Below are 18,936 nucleotides of genomic sequence, written 5' to 3'. Positions count from 1 at the left end.
AAAAAGGAAGAATGCTGTCTCTCATGGTTCTTTGAACTCTAATTTTAAATTGTATATGTGTCTATTACTGTCTGTGTATCTGGTATATAATATTACTTATTTATGTGTTTGTCTAGAATTGTGGGCAGCTGGAAAAGAAGGTTAACATTATTTTCTTGCTCTCTAGAATACTCCTGCATGGAGTGAGATTTACTTCTTCTGGAATTGGGGTAAAACAGAATAAGCACCTTATTTACATCTGAGTAAACCTATATTACTCTGAAAACTAACTAAAGTTCCTAAACTTTCTTATTATGTACTTCCTTACATTCTTTTTTCTTCTTCTTTCTCTTCTTTTGCTTCCATATTTCCCACTCTCTTCTTCCTCATCTCTTTTTCTAAGAGATGCCACATAAAGGTCAATATGTATCTATTCATTAATTCAGTGAATTTCTTAATACTCAGTACCAGCACTGTAATAGCTAATGTTTCTTGAGTACTAAGTGCCAGATATTCTGCAAAATGCTTAAATGCAGCACTTAATTTAATCAGTAAGCTTCATATTACTATTATCCCTATTTTATAGACAAGAAAACCGAAAATTAAGAGATTATGGAGCTTGCTCAAAGTCTTTTTTTTTTTTTAAAGATTTTATTTATTTATTCATGAGAGACACAGAGAGAGGGGCAGAGACACAGGCAGAGAGAGAAGCAGGCTCCATGCAGGGAACCTGATGTGGGACTCGATCCCGGGACTCCAGGACTACGCCCTGGACCAAAGGCAGATGCTTAACTGCTGAGCCATTCAGGGATCCTCTCACTAAAAGTCTTATAGACAGTAAGTGAATTGATACTCAAACCCTTCAGAGGCCATTTGCTTCATATACAGTGAGGTCTCAATCATGTGACGTCTCCAAGACACACTTTTGGAATGCAGCAGAATGATTAAGAATGTGGGATTTGGAATTAGACTCGGTTTAAATCTCTCAGCAATGCCACATATTAGCCTTATTAACACTGGCCAAATAATTTTACCTCTCCAAGACTCCCCTTCCTCACCTGTAAATGTGGAAAATAGTAACTTACAGAGTGCTTGTGATATTATTACATGTAAAACTTCAAGCCTGGCACATAGCCAAAGTTTAATAAAGTTTGCTAGAATTCTTATTTATGGGGAAAAAAATAGCATCTGCCCTTTCTGCTATAAACTTCATTTGATTACAAACATATTTTGAAATATTTTTCATTGTCCTCAGTTACCATTGGGAATTTTTTTTTTTTTTAATTTATTTATGATAGTCACAGAGAGAGAGAGAGAGAGGCAGAGACACAGGCAGAGGGAGAAGCAGGCTCCATGCACCGGGAGCCCGATGTGGGATTCGATCCCGGGTCTCCAGGATCGCGCCCTGGGCCAAAGGCAGGCGCCAAACCGCTGCGCCACCCAGGGATCCCACCATTGGGAATTTACCATTAATAAATGTGTCTAAATATTTCTTGAATCTGTTCATATCCTCATTCTGTGTAGTTCTTTTTTTTTTTTGTTTTTTGTTTTTGTTTTTTTTTGAGTTTTCATTCTAATCCAGTTTGTTAATATTAGTTTCAGGTGTATAATATAGTGATCCAGCACTTCTCCGGTGTTCCTCACAAGTGCCCTCCTTAATCCCCTTCACTTATTTCCCCTATTCCCCCAAGTATCTTACCCCTCCTGGTAACCATTAGTTTGTTCTCTGTAGTTAACAGTCTGTTTCTTGGTTTGCTTCTCTTTCTCCCCCCTCACTTTATTTGTTTTATTTCTTAAATTTCTCATCTGAGTGAAAGCATATGGTATTTGTCTTTCTCTGACTGACTTTGCTTAGCATAGCTGTATCCATGTTGTTAGCAAATGGCAAGATTTCATTATTTTTCATGGCTGAATAATATTCCTGTGTGTGTGTATGTATCATATCTTCTTTTTCCATTCATCAATTGATGGATATTTAGGCTACCTCCATAATTTAGCTATTGTAAATAATGCTGCTATAAACAGAGGTGCAATGTATCCCTTTGAACGTTTTGTGCAGTTCTGGAAGTTAGATTTCCCACATGTTGTATGAGGGAACATAATATAGTGCTTCCAACTTATGGTACCAGAATGATCTTCAGTCTTCTGCCTAAAACCCTTTTGTTTCATCAGTACTTTGGATATTGGTCTCGGAAAGGAATCTGTGAAAAACTTACGGAGAAGAATGGAATATTCTCTACCAGCCTATCTTCTGACCTCAGTGCCTGTCTCTCTATATGGCTGGAGATCAGGCTCAGAATACAGAGACCTGGTTTCTTTACTCTTGGCATCTGACCTTGTTCAGCTAACTTAGCTTCTCCAGTCTGATGTAGAAAGCAGGTAGTGACTTCACCATCATGCCCAACTCCTTGAAATTGTTATATAAAAGGCACTTGAAAAATACCAAATAATGTGATTCAGCAGAAATGAATCTGGTGCATACAGATTTTATTTCCTGCATGAAATTGTATATTTCAGGAATTTTCTGTAAAAGGCAAAACATATACAAAAGTAAAGCATAGTACTTTTTTAAAGTTATGCCCCAAATTATGAGTTTTTAATTTATGCCCAAACCAAGCTCAGCAGGCACAGAATCTCAAATTTAATAAAGCTCTCTTCTTTAACTAAAAAGTGGGAGGTTCTGTTCAACCCTGAGATAGTTTCAGTACTTGAGAAACAAAAAGATCAAAGCCTAAGTTGAAATTTCAACAGTATGCACACATCAGCTCTGGCTTTAGTAGCTCATCTTCCTTTAGCCAAAGTGACTTCCCGTATACAGTGGCTTGTGTTGACAAATAGTTGTTGACTGTAGGCATCTAAATGTCTAACTTACTGGGACGTGTGGCAATTTTTCTTGATTAGCATTTCTCAAATATTTATGACTTGATCTAAAGAAAGAAATATGTTTTATATCAGAACATATGTATGTATAAGGCCATGTATACAAACATACATATATAAAAACTAGAAACAAGTTTCACAAAATAGAGCTCACTCTTTTGTATTCCACGTTATTCCCTTCTTTTCTTTTCTGCTTAGTTTTAAAGGACTCATGGGGGCAGCCCTGGTGGCTCAGTGGTTTAGCGCTGCCTTTAGCCCAGGGCATGATCCTGGAGACCCGGGATCGAGTCCCACGTCAGGCTCCCTGCATGGAGCCTGCTTCTCCCTCTCCCTGTGTCTCTGCTTTTCTCTCTCTGTGTATCTGTCATGAATAAGTAAATAAAATCTTAAAAAAAAAAAATAAAGGACTCATGGTCATGGCCCACCAAATGGGTTGTTGTCTATTATTTGAAAGACACTGGCCTGAGGATTCACCTTAGTCCAAACATTGTTGGGCTTCACATGCCCTCAAGGGAAGATTCTACAACCTCTTCAGCTCATCCCCAGTGTACCACCTTCCTGACCACCAACACTATCACTAAAACCCTTTGGACCTTCAGGTAGAGAGGGCTCTATTAGCTGCTATCAGGGAGTTTTCTCCTAGTAAGACTCCAGCTTTTTCTCACAGGAGGCCAGAATCTTAAAAACTTTGTGAATTTTGAAAAGCAACTTACTCTCCTAAATTTTGAGTACTAGCAGGTGTCAGAAACTGAAGAATTCCTGTGATATGCCAGTTCAGTGCTCAGTACACAGTAGGACTGCAGTATTTGTTCATTAGTCATGGTCTGGGATCTGCACTGAATAAACATCATGAAATAGGGCTCTTGCGGAGGTAACATTGATCTGTGCTGGATAGAAGAGTATTGCTTCTCTGTAGACGGGCAGAGTTTAGTAGACAGTGTATAAAATTGTAGGGTTATTAGGTAGAGTAAGAGTCCAGGTAGGGCATAGATTCTTGAATATACAAGACACCAAGAAAATCAGATAGGGATTCTGCTTAGATTTGAGGCCCACACTTTAGTCACTTTTCTTAGAAAACTTCACTGAGTCAGACCTCAGGATGGCGATGGGGTGATGGAGGTTGGGGGTTCAAATTCTAGGTTCCTTCTCCATCAGTGTTGTCATTCCTAATCTAGGGACCTGGATCCTGACACAAAGAGAAGGAATGATGATTGTCCTCTTTTACCAACTTGGAAAGTATGTTATTGCTTCTCCCAAGCGCCAAATGTCAATTTTCCTAAATAAACATGGTAACAAAAGCAGCATCATTTAGAGACAAGCCAGGAGTAGACATTTTTCTTTTTAATCCGTAAGATGAGCTTTATTGCCAGCACCCTCTGGCAAGGTTCCGCAACTCGGGGAGAGGAGAGTCAGGGAAGTCGCCGAGTAGACAAAATATAATGAATATAATTTTTTTTAAGAAGCTTTTTTTAAAAAAATTTTTATTTATTTATGATAGAGAGAGAGAGGCAGAGACACAGGCAGAGGGAGAAGCAGGCTCCATGCACCGGGAGCCTGATGTGGGATTCGATCCCGGGTCTCCAGGATCGCACCCTGGGCCAAAGGCAGGCGCTAAACTGCTGCGCCACCCAGGGATCCCTGAATATAATTTTTTTAAAGATCTTATTTATTCATAGAGACACAGCTAGAGAGAGAGAGGCAGAGACACAGGCAGAGAGAGAAGCAGGCACCATGCAGGGAGCCCGCTGCAGGACTCGATCCCGGGTCTCCAGGATCACGCCCCAGGCTGCAGGTGGCACTAAACCGCTGCGCCACCGGGGCTGCCCCTATAATGAATATAATTAATAGATAATTTATGGAAAGAGTTACAAATTTTATGAGTTAGAATATATTCAAACTTGCCTTGCTTTTCAAGGAAACAGTTCATAGAATTTTGGAATTGGGCAGGGGACCTTAGGTAGTATATGACTCTGTCACTTCATTTTGTGGATGTGGAAGCTGAGGTCCCAAGAAGCTAGCAAATGGCAAAGGTGACTAAATAAGCCCAAATCAGAAGATATTTGCAAATGACATATCAGATAAAGGGCTAGTATCCAAGCTCTATAAAGAACTTACTAAACTCGACAGCAAAGAAACAAACAATCCAGTCATGAAATGGGCAAAAGACATGAACAGAAATTTCACAGAGGAAGACATAGACATGGCCAAAAAGCACATGAGAAAATGCTCCGCATCACTTGCCATCAGGGAAATACAAATCAAAACCACAATGAGATACCACCTCACACCAGTGGGAATGGTGAAAATTAACAAGACAGGAAAACAAATGTCGGAGAGGATGTGGAGAAAGGGGAACCCTCTTGCACTATTGGTGGGAATGTGAACTGGTACAGCCACTCTGGAAAACTGTGTGGAGGTTCCTCAAAGAGTTAAAAATAGAACTGCCCTACAGCCCAGCAATTGCACTGCTGGGGATTTACCCCAAAGATACAGATGCAGTGAAACACCAGGACACCTGCACCCTGATGTTTATAACAGCAATGTCCACAATAGCCAAACTGTGGAAGGAGCCTCGGTGTCCATCGAAAGATGAATGGATAAAGAAGATGTGGACTATGTATACAATGGAATGTTACTCAGTCATTAGAAATGACAAATACCCACCATTTGCTTCGACGTGGGTGATATTGGAGGGTATTATGCTGAGTGAAGTAAGTCAATCAGAGAAGGACAGACATTCTATGGTCTCATTCATTTGGGGAATATAAAAAATAGTGAAAGGGAATAAAGGGGAAAGGAGAGAAAATGAGTGGGAAATCTCAGTGAGGGTGACAGAACATGAGAGACACCTAACTCTGGGAAACAAGGGATGGTGGAAAAGGATGTGGGCGGGGCATTGGGGTGACTGGGTGACAGGCACTGAGGGGAGCACTTGACGGGATGAGCACTGGGTGATATGTTATATGTTGGCAAATTGAACTCCAATTAAAAAAAAAAATAAGCCCAGATCTTCAAGACTCGGGAGCTCATTTCCCCATATTCACACAACATCTTGAAGTGAAGAGCATTTCTCCTTTGGGAAGAAACAGTAAACAAAAAATGTCAGTTTTAGCCATTGTTGGACTTGGTGATGCTAAAACAGACATAAACAGAAAAGCAGCAATATTTGCCCAGAGGGGCTGCCTTTAGGTAACAAAACTCAAGCCACAACGTTTGTGGTTTAGGAGTGACCGTTGTAAAGTGTCCTGATGATAGTTGTGGAGCTCCTTTGACTCCTTGAAGTGACTCATTTCGGACAGTGAGTTGCATGACAAACATTTGCATTTCTAAGACACTTGTCACTACAGAACCTAGATTGCCTCACAAAAGTGATTCCCAACCATGAAAGGAGAAAGGGCAGCTTTGGTTTTCTCCCCTACTCCCACATCACACAGACCTGGTAGTCAGAGAGACGTTACATCCAAGATACAGGTGAAAATTTAAATCATTGACCCTTGGAATCGCAGAATTGGGTTGCCATTCTACCAATGTCTAGTGCATGAATTAATGGAAAAATCCTACAAAACTGGTAGTGGTATCTTTTTTTAAATTTCTCCCTAGAATGGAGCAGTGCCAGAGTAAATCTGTTACCTGTCTGAGCTATTGACCAAGAGTTAGTCTGGGAAGGAGAAATCCAGGGGGAGGACAGTGATTCTCAAAGAAATGTGTCATCCCTGCCTAGTGCTCTCCAGTGAGAACTGAATAAGGAGCAAATGAAATAAACTTAGCATCAGCACAAGAGAATGGGGTTCAGATCAAGGAAGAATAGCTTGACAGGACTACTTGACACAATCTGGAACACTGAGACAGACTAGAATTTTTAAAAATCTTTTAAGAAAATATTTCTTTCTGTTCTCAGAAATGATAACAGAGCAGCTCTACCCTTAGGCACAGAGGACCAGGTGAGTTCTTACTCCTTTCTTAGACCATCTGAACACTCAACGGTTTCATTCTGCTACTCCTGGGATCTGTCTTTCATAGGTCATCTATGCAAGCCACAAACACCTTGCCTGATGGGTCTACAACACTTTAATGTCACTTTGACCTTGGTCCACTTGCTGCTGGTACCATCAGGAGTTTCAGCTAAGCTTATTAAGAACTGATGCTCACATAGTAGAACTAGGGACTTCTATCCTTTTCTCTAAGAACATTTATATATTCAGTCATGGTTTGAGAATTTGACCCCAAACTTACCTTCTATCCAGCAGGAACTAAGATTACACCGGCCTGTAGGTTAAAAAAAAATTATTAGTGAATCAAATCCTCCTGAAATCTGTAACTAAATAATTATTGCACAAACCTTTATTGAGTCTCTGTATTATCAATAATTACTACAATTTTTGTCATGATTTCCAGCTGTCTAACCACTGAGCTCATTTACAGTTATAGCCATCCAAGTTACTAAATGTCCTCTACTTGACAGTCCTCAACATTACATTCTTCAGAGCTTAGTTCTGGTTTATCAGTGCCACCCAGCTCTCAATTTAATGAAGGTATTGATGCAAGGACACAAAGACTTTGAAACTAGTTCAGGGGTACCTCACTGAGATACTGAGTCTTTTAAAAATGAGTTTGTTTTTCAAAGAAATCACTAATACAAAATGATATTACAGAGGCTAAAAACTTAAAAACATGGTGATAGGACCAGCTGAGCAGGATGTAGCAGTTACTCTAGACAAAGTGGGAAGACATCTTCATGCCAGAAAATGGGAAATAAATCCCACTGAAATTCAGGAGCCTTTCATGTTAGCAAAACTGCTAGCGGTCTACTGGTCTGGAGCATGTTGTGATATCTCCCCTAAGGTAAATGAGAAATTGTTGCATCTGGCCTGTCCAACCACCAGAAGGAGGCACAACACCTAGTAGGTATCTTTGGTTTTGGGAAGCAGCCTATTCCTCTTTTGCGTGTGGCCACTTACTGAGTGATCAAAGATCTGCTAATTTTTAGTAATGCCTAGAACAAGAGAAGGTTCTGTAACAGGTCCAGGCTGCCATGCAAACTGCTCTGCCATTTGGTCCAGCAGATCCAGAAGTGCTTGAACGTCACTGACAGAGAGGGATACTATTTGGAGCCTTTGGCAGGTTCTATATGAGTCACAGCAAACACTCAGGATTTGGGGATAGAACTCTACTATCCTCTGCAGATAACTCTATGTCTTTTGAGAAACAGCTTTTGGCTTAATAGACACTAAACATTTCACCTTGCACCATCAAATTATCATGTGACCTGAGCTGCCCATCATGAACTGGGTGTTGCCTAACCTACCAAGTCATAAAGCTGGGTGTGCACAGTATTCCATTATCAAAAGGAAGTAGAATATGCAAGACAGGCTCAAGCAGGCCCAGAAGGCACAAGTAAGTTACATGAGGAAGTGGCCTAATTACCTACGGTCCCCATTCCTGCTACACTGCCTTCTCTCTCACATTCTGTACCTACAACCTCATGGGGAGATCTCTATGACTAGTTAACTGAGAAAAAAAAACTTAGTCCTGGTTTATGGACAGTTTTGCATAATATTGAGGCACCATTCAAAAGCTGTAATTCTGTAGCCCCATTCTGGGACAGCCCCCAAAGAACAGTGAAGGGGAATCCTCCCAGTGGACAGAATTTCAATCAGTACGTCTGATTGTTTTTTTTATAAGAAAAAATGGCCAAAGGTACAAGTCTATAAAATAGTTCATAGGTAGTAGCCAGTGGTTTATTTAGATGGTCAGAGATTTGGAAGGATTATTATTGGAAAATTGGTGACAAAGAGGTCTCTGGAAGAAGTATGTAGGTAGACATCTCTGAATGGGCAAGGATTTCAGGATATTCGTGTCCCATGTGAACACTAACTAAATGATGACCTCAGGAGGATTTTAATAATGAAGTGCATTGTATGACACATTTTGGGAGTATCTATCAGCCTCTTTCCCCATCTGTTTGTCAGTGGGCCTGTGGATACAGTAGTGACAAGGATGGAAGTTATGCATGAGGTCAGCAACACTGACTTCCACCAGCCAAGTCAACAGAGACCTACACTGAGTCCCCAATATGACACCATGCCCTGGAATGAACAGCTACCTACCTGGTACAGATTCATTAGACTGGACCACTTCCATCATGGAAGGAGCACCACTTTGTTCTTATTAGAACAGACACTTATTCTGGATACAGATTCACCTTTTTTTGCACATAGTGCTTCTGCCAAAACTGTCATCTGTGGACTTACGAATACCTTATTGCTGTAATGGTATTTGACACAGACATCACTTCTGATCAAGGAGCTTAATAGGCCTATGCTCATGGAATTCCCTGATCCTACCATGTTCCCATCATTCTGAAGTGGCTGGCTTGATAAATTGGTGGAATAGCCTTTAGAAGACTCAGTTACAGTACCAGCTAAGTGGCAATACTAGGGCTGGGACTCTCACAGCCAGGCTTCATGGGTCTAGGAATAAAGGAGTAGAAGTAGAAATGGTCACTATTACTCCTAGTAACCTCCTAGGAAAATTTTCATTTGTTATCCCCTTGACCTAAGGTTCTGCTTGTCTAGAGTTCTTAGTTACGGTAGGAGGAATGCTTCCACAAGGGGACATACAGTGATTCCATTGAACTGAGACTGTCACCCAGCCTCAGGGGCTCCTCATGACTCTGAGTGAACAGGTAAAGAAGGGGGTAACTGTACTGGCCAGAGTGATTAATCCTGACTACCAACAAAAAAATTGGGCTGCAATTGCATAATAGAGGTAATAAGGAAGAGTATGTCTGGAATATAGATGTTTTATGGCATCTCCTAGTACTCCCGGGTCCTCTGGAGTAATAGAAAACTACAACAGCCCAGTTCAGGACAGCTAATGGCCCAGGTTCTTCAGGAATGTAGTGTCTCCTTACCATCCAGAGAACCATAGACTCTTGCCATATTTTCGAAATAAAATTTCATTAAGCCCTTCAAAAAAACAAAAACAAAAAAAAAAACCCGAGTTCCTTGCCAAGGACATAAGGAATGTGGAATGGGTAGTGGAACAAGATGGCTCCAGAGATTACATAGAAAGACTACATACATGTATTCATGTAAACATGCATATGCATATAAAGAAAGCTATGACCACATGACCAGTTGCCAAAACAAGGACCCATAGTATGGGTATTTCTTCCATATCTTGTAATGAATATGGTTGTATATATATTAACCAAATATTTTTGTTTTCTTCCCTTTCCTCTCCTTATCCTTTAATGTAAGATATATTAATAATAACATACCTCAGTATGTAGTTACAGGAGAAGTGTGAATATTACTCAAGGACTTTGCATCCTCTTCTAGGGAGCAAGTTAGTGTGTTTTCAAATGTATGTGGGATATTGGTATCATGTTAGTGGAAGTATGGCTTTGTTACTGACTTTATTTGGAGATTAAATATGGTTAAAGGAGATGTATATGGTTGCCAGGTTGACAAAGGATGAAGTGTGATGATTATTTTTTTAAAGATTTTTTTTTGTGTAGAGAGTGCTTGCCTGAGCAGGGAGAGTGATAGAGGGAAAGGAAGAATCTCAAGGAGACTCCCCCAGAGCACTCAGTGTGATGCAGGGCTCCATCTCACTACCCTGATTTCACAACCTGAGCCGAAATCGAGAGTGGGAAACTTAACCAGCTGAGCCATTCCTTTGTGTCCCAGAGTGTGATGATCATTTTGATGTGTTAATTTGTCCCTAGTTGTTTAATCAAACACAAATACTGTTTAATTGAACTATTGCTGTGAAGGTATTTTAGAGATATAATGAAAGTCCATAATTCATCGATTTAAAATAAGGGAGATTATTCAAGATAATCTGAGGGAGGATACCTGAGTGGCTCAGTGGTTGAGCATCTGCCTTTGGCTCAGGGCATGATCCTGGGGTCCTGGTATTGAGTCCCTCATTAGGCTTCCCTCAGGGAGCCTGCTTCTCCATCTGCCTATGTCTCTGCCTCTCTCTGTGTGTCTCTCATGAATAAATAAATCTTTAAAAAAAAAAAAAGATAATCTGAGTGAGCCTGAATCAATAAATTGAGAGGCCTTGGGGCACCTGGGTGGCTCAGGCAATTAAGTTGTCTGACTCTTGATTTTGGCTCAGGTCACAATCTCAGGGTTGTGAGATGGAGTGCTGTGCTAGGCTTTGTGCTGGGTGAAGAGGCTGCTTGGGATTCTCTCTCTCCATCTTAATAGATAGACAGGCCTTAAAAATAGGACTGAGCCTTCCCTGAGAGAAGAAATTCCATCTGTGAACAGCAGTTGCAGTCTGTGCTCTTGAATTCTAGCCTTCCTTCTTGAGGACTTGCCCTGTGCATTTCAGACTTGCTTAGCCAGCCACCACCTGGTATAAGCCAATTCCTTGCAGTAAATCCTTTAATATATCTTACACATGTGCACGCATGTTTCTACCTCTATCTCCTACTGGTTCTGTTTCTCTGATTAAACTCTGATCAATACAGCCTCTGATGTCCCTAAAACTTTTGTCCTACTACACTAAATATGCGGGGTAAAGTAGCAGGCAACTCCTACTTGCCAATTTTTTCTACTCAAAGTCAGCCTGATTTTTTGTATTCACAGCACTCTTTGAAACTCAAGTGGCACAATTTGGCAGTGAAAAGAACCAGCACCCACACATATTCCAGCGTGTGGGAGAAATGTGTCCAGACACAGACTTCACATTAGCAATCATATATCTGCCTCTGTTACTATTTCTAAATATCATTTCGTTTTGCTTGTGAATTGTTGTAAGACATATAAAAGGGCGTTCTGAGACAGACCAATGGGAAAAACAGAAAACTTAAAAATTGATGTGGTTTTGAGAAATAATAGGCCCCCAAAACCTGCCAAATTGTTGTCATTTTGATAGGCCCTTACCTAGATCTGGGTTAAGTACAGACATAATTCAGTAGGTTTTGTGTAGGTATTTACAGTCAGTGCTGCTGTTATGTGACCTAAACATTGCCCAAAATCAACATGTTATGCAAAATTACAAAATGAAAACCAAGTCTATTGGGAAAAATAGGATATTTAACACAACACACGAAAAATTTATCAATGACATATTTTATTTTCAATGACATATTTGAAAAGAATAGGACCCTACTAAAAGAAGTAGTTGTTTTCCACATATTAAATTATAATGAAATATGTAAATACTATAATAAATATGTAAGCCTTGAAAAAGACCTGAAGTTTGCTTGTGGACCACCACATTAGAAGGGCTGCAGCTTGTGAGGTAGGGGAAGGCAGGTTATCTGAAATGGACAGCAGCTGCAATGCCACATGTGTTGTATGAATGCATCTCCTGACACAAGCAGCAACCTGGGGTAACTGGTAGGTATTTGAGGGGTGTGCATGTGTGCGTTTTGCTACATATCTCACTTTAACTGGGTGAAATTATCTGTATTCACCTCATGTTTCTTGTGGGTGAGGTACCCTAGATCATTCACGCTTGAACACATTTGCATTGTCAAAACAAGTACTTTTAATATACTACATAAAGAGATCACCATCCTTTATCTGCATTTTCAAAATCTCAAACTTCTTTGGAAGTTTGGCACAGGTGTATATATTAGCAAAACTTAAAATGAATAAAGGTGTTTTTCAGAAATCCTACATTTGATTATGAATTGTCACAGACCCCCTGGGGTCTAAATACACCCTTATACAATCTGAAAAATTCTGATTTCTAAAACACATCTACTCTGAAGGAGATAGGGAATAGTAGGTACGTTTTATTGAGTGCTCCAGGCATCATGGTGGGCGCTGTAGATGTAGAATAAACAAGGTTCAGTCCCTGTACCCAGGGAACTTGCAGTCTAGGAGCTATAGCATGCTCTGTGGTATTGTAGTAGATGTCTGTGCATGCACAAACGAAGAACAGAGGAGAGTCATTCTTTCTGGCCAGAGAGTGTAAGGACATCTATCCAAGGAACATGACACCTGGAATGTGCTTGGGGTAACAGTTGGGAATTCTCTAGGCAAAGGCAGAGAGGTATTCCTCACATGCCCTTTCCTTTATGTGTATCTGTTTTCCTAATCTCTTTTTATAAGGACACCAGTCATATTTGAATAGGGCCCACCTAATGACCTCCGTTTATCTTAATTAGCTCTTTAAAGACTCTATCTCCAATACAGTCATATTCTGAGGTACTTGGGGGTTAGGACTTTAACGTATGAATTTTGAGTGGACACAGTTCAGCAGTTAGGTTCATAACATACGGTGTGGCACAAAAGAAGGGTGAGCAAAGCACACGGAAGCCAGAGGAAGGTGTGGCCAATTACTATTGGGCTTAGTGACTTGGGAAAGGCTTCAAGGACATAGGTCTTGAAAAATGAATAGAACCTCATCAAATTGAGAAGGAAGAAGATGATATTTTTGTCTGAGGAAATAGCAAATCCAAACCTTAGGCCCACCTCAGATCTACAACATATGCCATAGCCTGTGTCCAGGACCTGGTATTCCCTGATACGGGCCAGTCACCACCTGCTCTGTTTGTGCCCCCTGACTTGTGAAAGCCAGTCACTACCATCTGTGGACCTCTCACCATTTGTTCTAGCCACCCCTGCCCTCTTATAAAAGAATATTATTGATCTTGTCTCTTCATTTTCTGAATCAGCACAACAGTAAATATCTGCTTCCCCCTGTGCTTCCCCAGAAAAAGAAACAACTCTTCCTTCTTCCCTCATGTAACTTGACAGCCACCATTGATACCCCTTCCCTCCTCTCTAGAAGGAGAATCTCAGTCCTTAGCCTTTTTATGATATGGCACTGGAGGGTGCTGCCTACCTGACATGTTGCCAACTCTTTAGTCAGAATGTACTGGGAAACTGGACACAGTAAAAATGTGATAACTACCAAGTGCTTGTGTATCACTGTACTTCTAGTGATTTTTTTTTTTTCAAGAGAGGGAGAGAGAGAATCTTAAGCAGTCTCCCTGCCCAGAGTGGGAGCCCAACATGGGGCTTGATCTCACAACCCTGAGCTCATGACCCAAGCCGAAATCAAGAGTCAGATGCTTAAGTAACTGAGCTGCCCAAGTGCCCCTCTAGTAATCTTTTTTAACTGAACAGTTTCTTCTCAAAAATATTCTGATGTTCCAGAGCCAAAAGAAGATGTTGTGAAATTACCTTTATTTTTCTTTTTAAGATTTTATTTATTTATTCATGAGAGACACGGAGACAGAGAGAGAGAGGCAGAGACACAGGCAGAGGGAGAAGCAGGCTCCATGCAGGGAGCCCGATGTGGGACTTGATCCTGGGTCTCCAGGATCACACCCCGGGCTGAAGGCAGCGCTAAACCGCTAAGCCACAGGGGCTACCCGTGAAATTACCTTTAAATTAGAGTACAGGATTCAGACAGTTGTTGTGTACTGTGTCCTAACATACACTGTTTACTTACATGATTGAAATCAGAACTTTACATAAATATTAGGCTTACTTAACCAAAATGTTTCAGTTAACTCACTTGAGTTTACTGAGCAGTGCACTGTAGATTGTAGGGGAGGTGTGTGTATGAAATATATGGTACCTACAGAAAATAAACGATTTTTGAGAGAGGATTGCCTGGCTGGCTTAGTTTTAGTAAAGCATGTGGCTTTTGATCTCAGGTTATAAGTTTGAGCCCTGTGTTGGGTGTGAAGGTAACTTAAAAATTAAATTAAAAAGAGATTTTTGAAGGAAATAATAAAGTGATTCCCAGGGTATCTTCAGAGGAACACTACTTATGACCAATACCAGAAAGTGAACTCTGGGAAGCACTGCGTATTCTCTCCTCTTTTGGAAAGCAGTAATGATATCAGCATACTAAAGACTCTGAAAGGTCTCATAGTAAAGAAACATATTTAACTTTATTTTACATGGATTCTCAAATGTACTGGTCTTTGAATAAGAACCTGGTACCAACCATAGAGCACATTCTGAGAAACTCCAAACCAAGGCACTTATGATGCTTAAAATGAACTACAATAGGAAATTCTGTTTCTCACTTGGAAGCCTACTATATAAATCCAACACAAATAAATTGCACATTTTTATTATTTTAGGTTTAGAAATGAAAATGTAAGAATTGTATCTTTATGACAAATGGAAAATGAAGCAGATTTGCTTGACTTGCCCAGTGATTTTTAATTTTTAGAATATTCTATATAAACTAGCAATTATGATGATGCAGCCATCAAATGGCATGTAATTATATCCATGAAATAATGGATAATGTGCACTCTTTTAAATGAAAAAAAAATCCCTAAAGTAATTATTGGATGATGAAAATAAATTAATTCAATGCAGTACTTAAAGAATGAAAATTACTGTGATCCCTGAAGCAATCTATATGCATATGTAGATTCTTTCATGTGAAAAATTGCAACAGAAAATTGCTGAAATATTAAGAAAATACAGCACCCACTGTCTTTTCTACAATAAATTCAATCTTACAACTTAAGACAGTAAGTTAAAAAAAAAGACAGTAAATGTACAGAGAGGCTGGTAAGCAGATGTTTTATGGCTAGTAAGAGATGGGATCAGAATTCAGGCCATGTATTCTTTGTCTCTAGGGCCCACACACTTAACCCTTAACTAGCTGCAGCCAGTAAAAAACAAATTTTAGTAGGAATTCCTTCTCTCTTCCCTTCCCCCTACCCCGTACCAGCCACCCAGTGAAAGCAGATTTGTGTTACAAAATTCTAAAGTGCCATCTCAAATACAGTAATGTTGGATATGACTTTGCTAAAGTACTTACACTTCTAATGTATGGCAGTTGTATTTTGGAATATTTCACACTACCATTGCAGAAGTGCTTTACTACATTGTCAAAATTGCTTTGATCTTTTAGACCCTATCTGTACAAAAATTTTCACAGTAAGGGTTGGTGTTACCTATCTTCTTCATAGAAGATAGCTGCTGGTGATAACCATGCACTTAATCCAGTTGATTCTATGGAGACAGGGTATCCCCCAAATCATAAACTGATCACAAAATAGTTAATTTAATGGCTATTTGTAGACATATGCTCAGGATTTTATAATGGTTGTCATGCCATAGATTTGCAAATATTTCATAAAATTTAGTTACTTTTTTGATGCAAGAGATCTTATACCAAACTTTGAGAGTAAAACTGGGGAACCGAATAAGAATAAACTCCCTCTCTGATTTATAAGATTTCATTTCCTATTAACGTTGCCTAGTTATGATTTCGTGTCAGAATGTAGGGTGGGCCTAAATGTAATTACTGAGTCTTTTAACAAAATTAATCCTGGAAAATTAATTGTCCCAATCAATAATAAAATAATCATACAAACAAATATTTAAACTGTATTTCAGATGAAATATATTTCTGACAGGAAATATTTTAGGGGATGCCTGGGTGGCTCAGTGGTTGAGTGTCTGCATTCTGCTCAGCGCGTGATCCCAGAGTTCCAAGATCGAGTACCACATCAGGCTCCCTGTGAGGAGCCTGCTTCTCCCTCTGCCTATGTCTCTCTCTGTGTCTCTCATTAATAAATAAAATCTTAAAAAAAAAAAAGGAAATGTATTTTGGAATGAGAAGGGGGAAAATTATTTTTTTTGGGGGGGGGGAATTATTTTTTATAACTCAGATGTGACCAAACACTAAGACTCTGGAGTATACTTGTAAGTTTCTGCATTCTCACTCCTCCTCTGAAGAGAAATTGGTGTTCTTAAGCCTAGAATCTCTTTTTCTCATGGTAAGAAGGATTGGTTGTTGGATGGATAGTTCAGATAGGTTTTACTGTTCTTTTACCTTTCCCATAATAACTAAGACATTAAAAAAAAAAGGCATTGCTAAAATGGCCTTTCTGGAGTAATCCTTGAGAAATATGCTCACATTTGGACTTTGACACATCTTCCTAGATAATGTATGTGTACTCCTACAAGTGATTGCCCATATAATGTGCAGGACAGAGTGCCAGAGTGCCTGGTTCACAAGCAGCCCTCAAATGGGGCCAGCTTTACAGACGAAGCACCTGAGGGAGGCCATTCTGTGCTTGCATGAAGCCTATCAAGTTCACCTCCCAGCTAAGCCTTCCATACCCTGGTGTCCTCCCCAAGGCTGTCTTTATCCCATCCTTAACTTTGTATTCAGTTCCTTCCGGGTTCTGTTCACTCACTTGCTCTCCCCCAACAATATGATCAATGCAGACTAATTTTATATGGTGGCTGTCACCATTCTGAACACTGAAGCAATACAAAAAATACATATCAGCCTCCTTGGCTGACTGTATAGACCACCCATTAGTGAAATGCACAAGTCACCTGTTGTTACTGTAAGAAACTGTAATTTATCTAGTAAATTAGTAATTATAGTTAACTCCCTTGGTTCCAACTCAACTGAAGACCACCAAATCCACCTTGACTTCAGAGCAAGTGTTGATTTGTTTCCCCATCAATAAACTCTGACATGATCTAAAATTATCTACTTAGCTAAAAAGCTAGGTTTGTGGGTCCAGACTGGGGATAATGATTTCATAACTGATACTTTTAGAATTTTGCTATGGTCTTTTAGAATATTTCTGATTAGAGAATTAAGGACTAGATATTTCTGTAGTGGGAAAAAGGCAATCAATATGAAAGGAAAAAGGAAAAGTTTCACCTCAAAAATAAGTAAAATGTAGCACAAATTACTCTTTGACCATATATAATAATGCTGCCAAATCAAGAAATCAGGTGTCATTTGCATATTTTGAGCTTTGGACAGTCATAGAGAAAATAATTCATTTATTTCATCAGTCAGTGCCAAAGACCAACTATATAATATAATGATACCTGTAGTATCTTACTTTAAAATTTTTTAAAATTTTTAATTGACTCATTTTATGTAAGGTCAGCTCTTTTAACACTTGATGTTCTTTGATGGTCTTCAGAGACTATTGATTATAATTTTTAAAAATTATTTATTGATGGGAACCAGAAGTAGGTGTCATGAAAATCTCTGGCTTATTTTTCTGAATAAATAACCACTGAAAACAAACAAGCAGTCTGAAATCAAACCCTCCCATTTGTATTGTTTGTTTTTACCATTTTTAAGTGTTTTTTTTTTAATTTTTAGATTTTATTTATTTATTCATGATAGAGAGAGGCAGAGACATAGGCAGAGGGAGAAGCAGGCTCAGAAGCAGGCTACCTGGGGGAGCCCCATGTGAGACTCGATCCTGGGACCCTGGGATCACACCCTGAGCCAAAGGCAACCACTGAGCCACCCAGATGTCCCACCATTTTTAAGTGTTATGATTTCAATTGTATTGCACACACTTCTTGTCTTTTAAATAAACATAGTGAAAAGAATTTAACTCTGGTTTGAGGACTGCATAGCTGGCACAGAACATTGTGGATGGGAGGCATCTGATACAAGTGCCCTTTTGTTGTGATATAATTCATTATTGTTTCAAGGGCCATTGAGGTTGGAAGGTCTGTTTGCACCTATAGTAAGGATCCCAGACTGTTGTCTTTTTGTGATTGGCAACTGTTTTGTGTGCTTTCTCAGTGTTTTATGTTATAGTTTAGGGCAGAGAGGTTTAAACCACTTTTTCTGGGCAGCCCCAGTGGCCCAGCAGTTTAGTGCCGCCAGTTCAGCCCGAGGTGTGATCCTGGAGACTTGGGATCGAGTCCTACGTCAGGCTCCCTGCACGGAGCCTCCTTCTCCCTCTGTCTCTCTTTCTCTCTCTCTTGAATAAATAAATAAAATCTTAAAAAAAATAATAAACTACTTTTTCTGTGCTTCAGACTTGGTCTCAGGAAGGCCAGAACTGAAGATCACTAAAAGAAATGAGATGATTACCTTGCACATCTTGAACCTCATTTTTATACGCTGATTTTTCTCTGGCCAGCAGAGGTCCAGGGTATCTGATACTCACATGCGGACTCATACCTAGGTGTTTTGTGCGGGTACTTTTCCATACGCTTTGCAAGCTTCCATCTTTTCTTTTCCCTCAGAGCTCCTGACTCTAGCTTCAGAGACACATTTCCCCTGACATAGACAAGTTAGTTCATCTGTCTGTGCCTGAGGATCCTCTTCTGTAACATGGGGATGTTA

At 39.8% G+C, this 18,936-nt stretch overlaps 1 protein-coding gene across 9 annotated transcripts in view; it reads left to right on the top strand.

Annotated features, from left to right (window-relative positions):
- CRACD (capping protein inhibiting regulator of actin dynamics) overlaps positions 1-18,936 on the top strand; it is a 272,284-nt gene that overhangs the window by 194,446 nt on the left and 58,902 nt on the right. The gene's annotated exons all lie outside the window — the stretch shown is intronic.

The sequence above is a fragment of the Vulpes vulpes genome, chromosome 2 (assembly GCF_048418805.1).
Source record: "Vulpes vulpes isolate BD-2025 chromosome 2, VulVul3, whole genome shotgun sequence".
NCBI classification, from domain to species: Eukaryota; Metazoa; Chordata; class Mammalia; order Carnivora; family Canidae; genus Vulpes; species Vulpes vulpes.
Note: the sequence above shows the minus strand (reverse complement) of the source record. Positions and strands in the feature narration are given on the sequence as shown.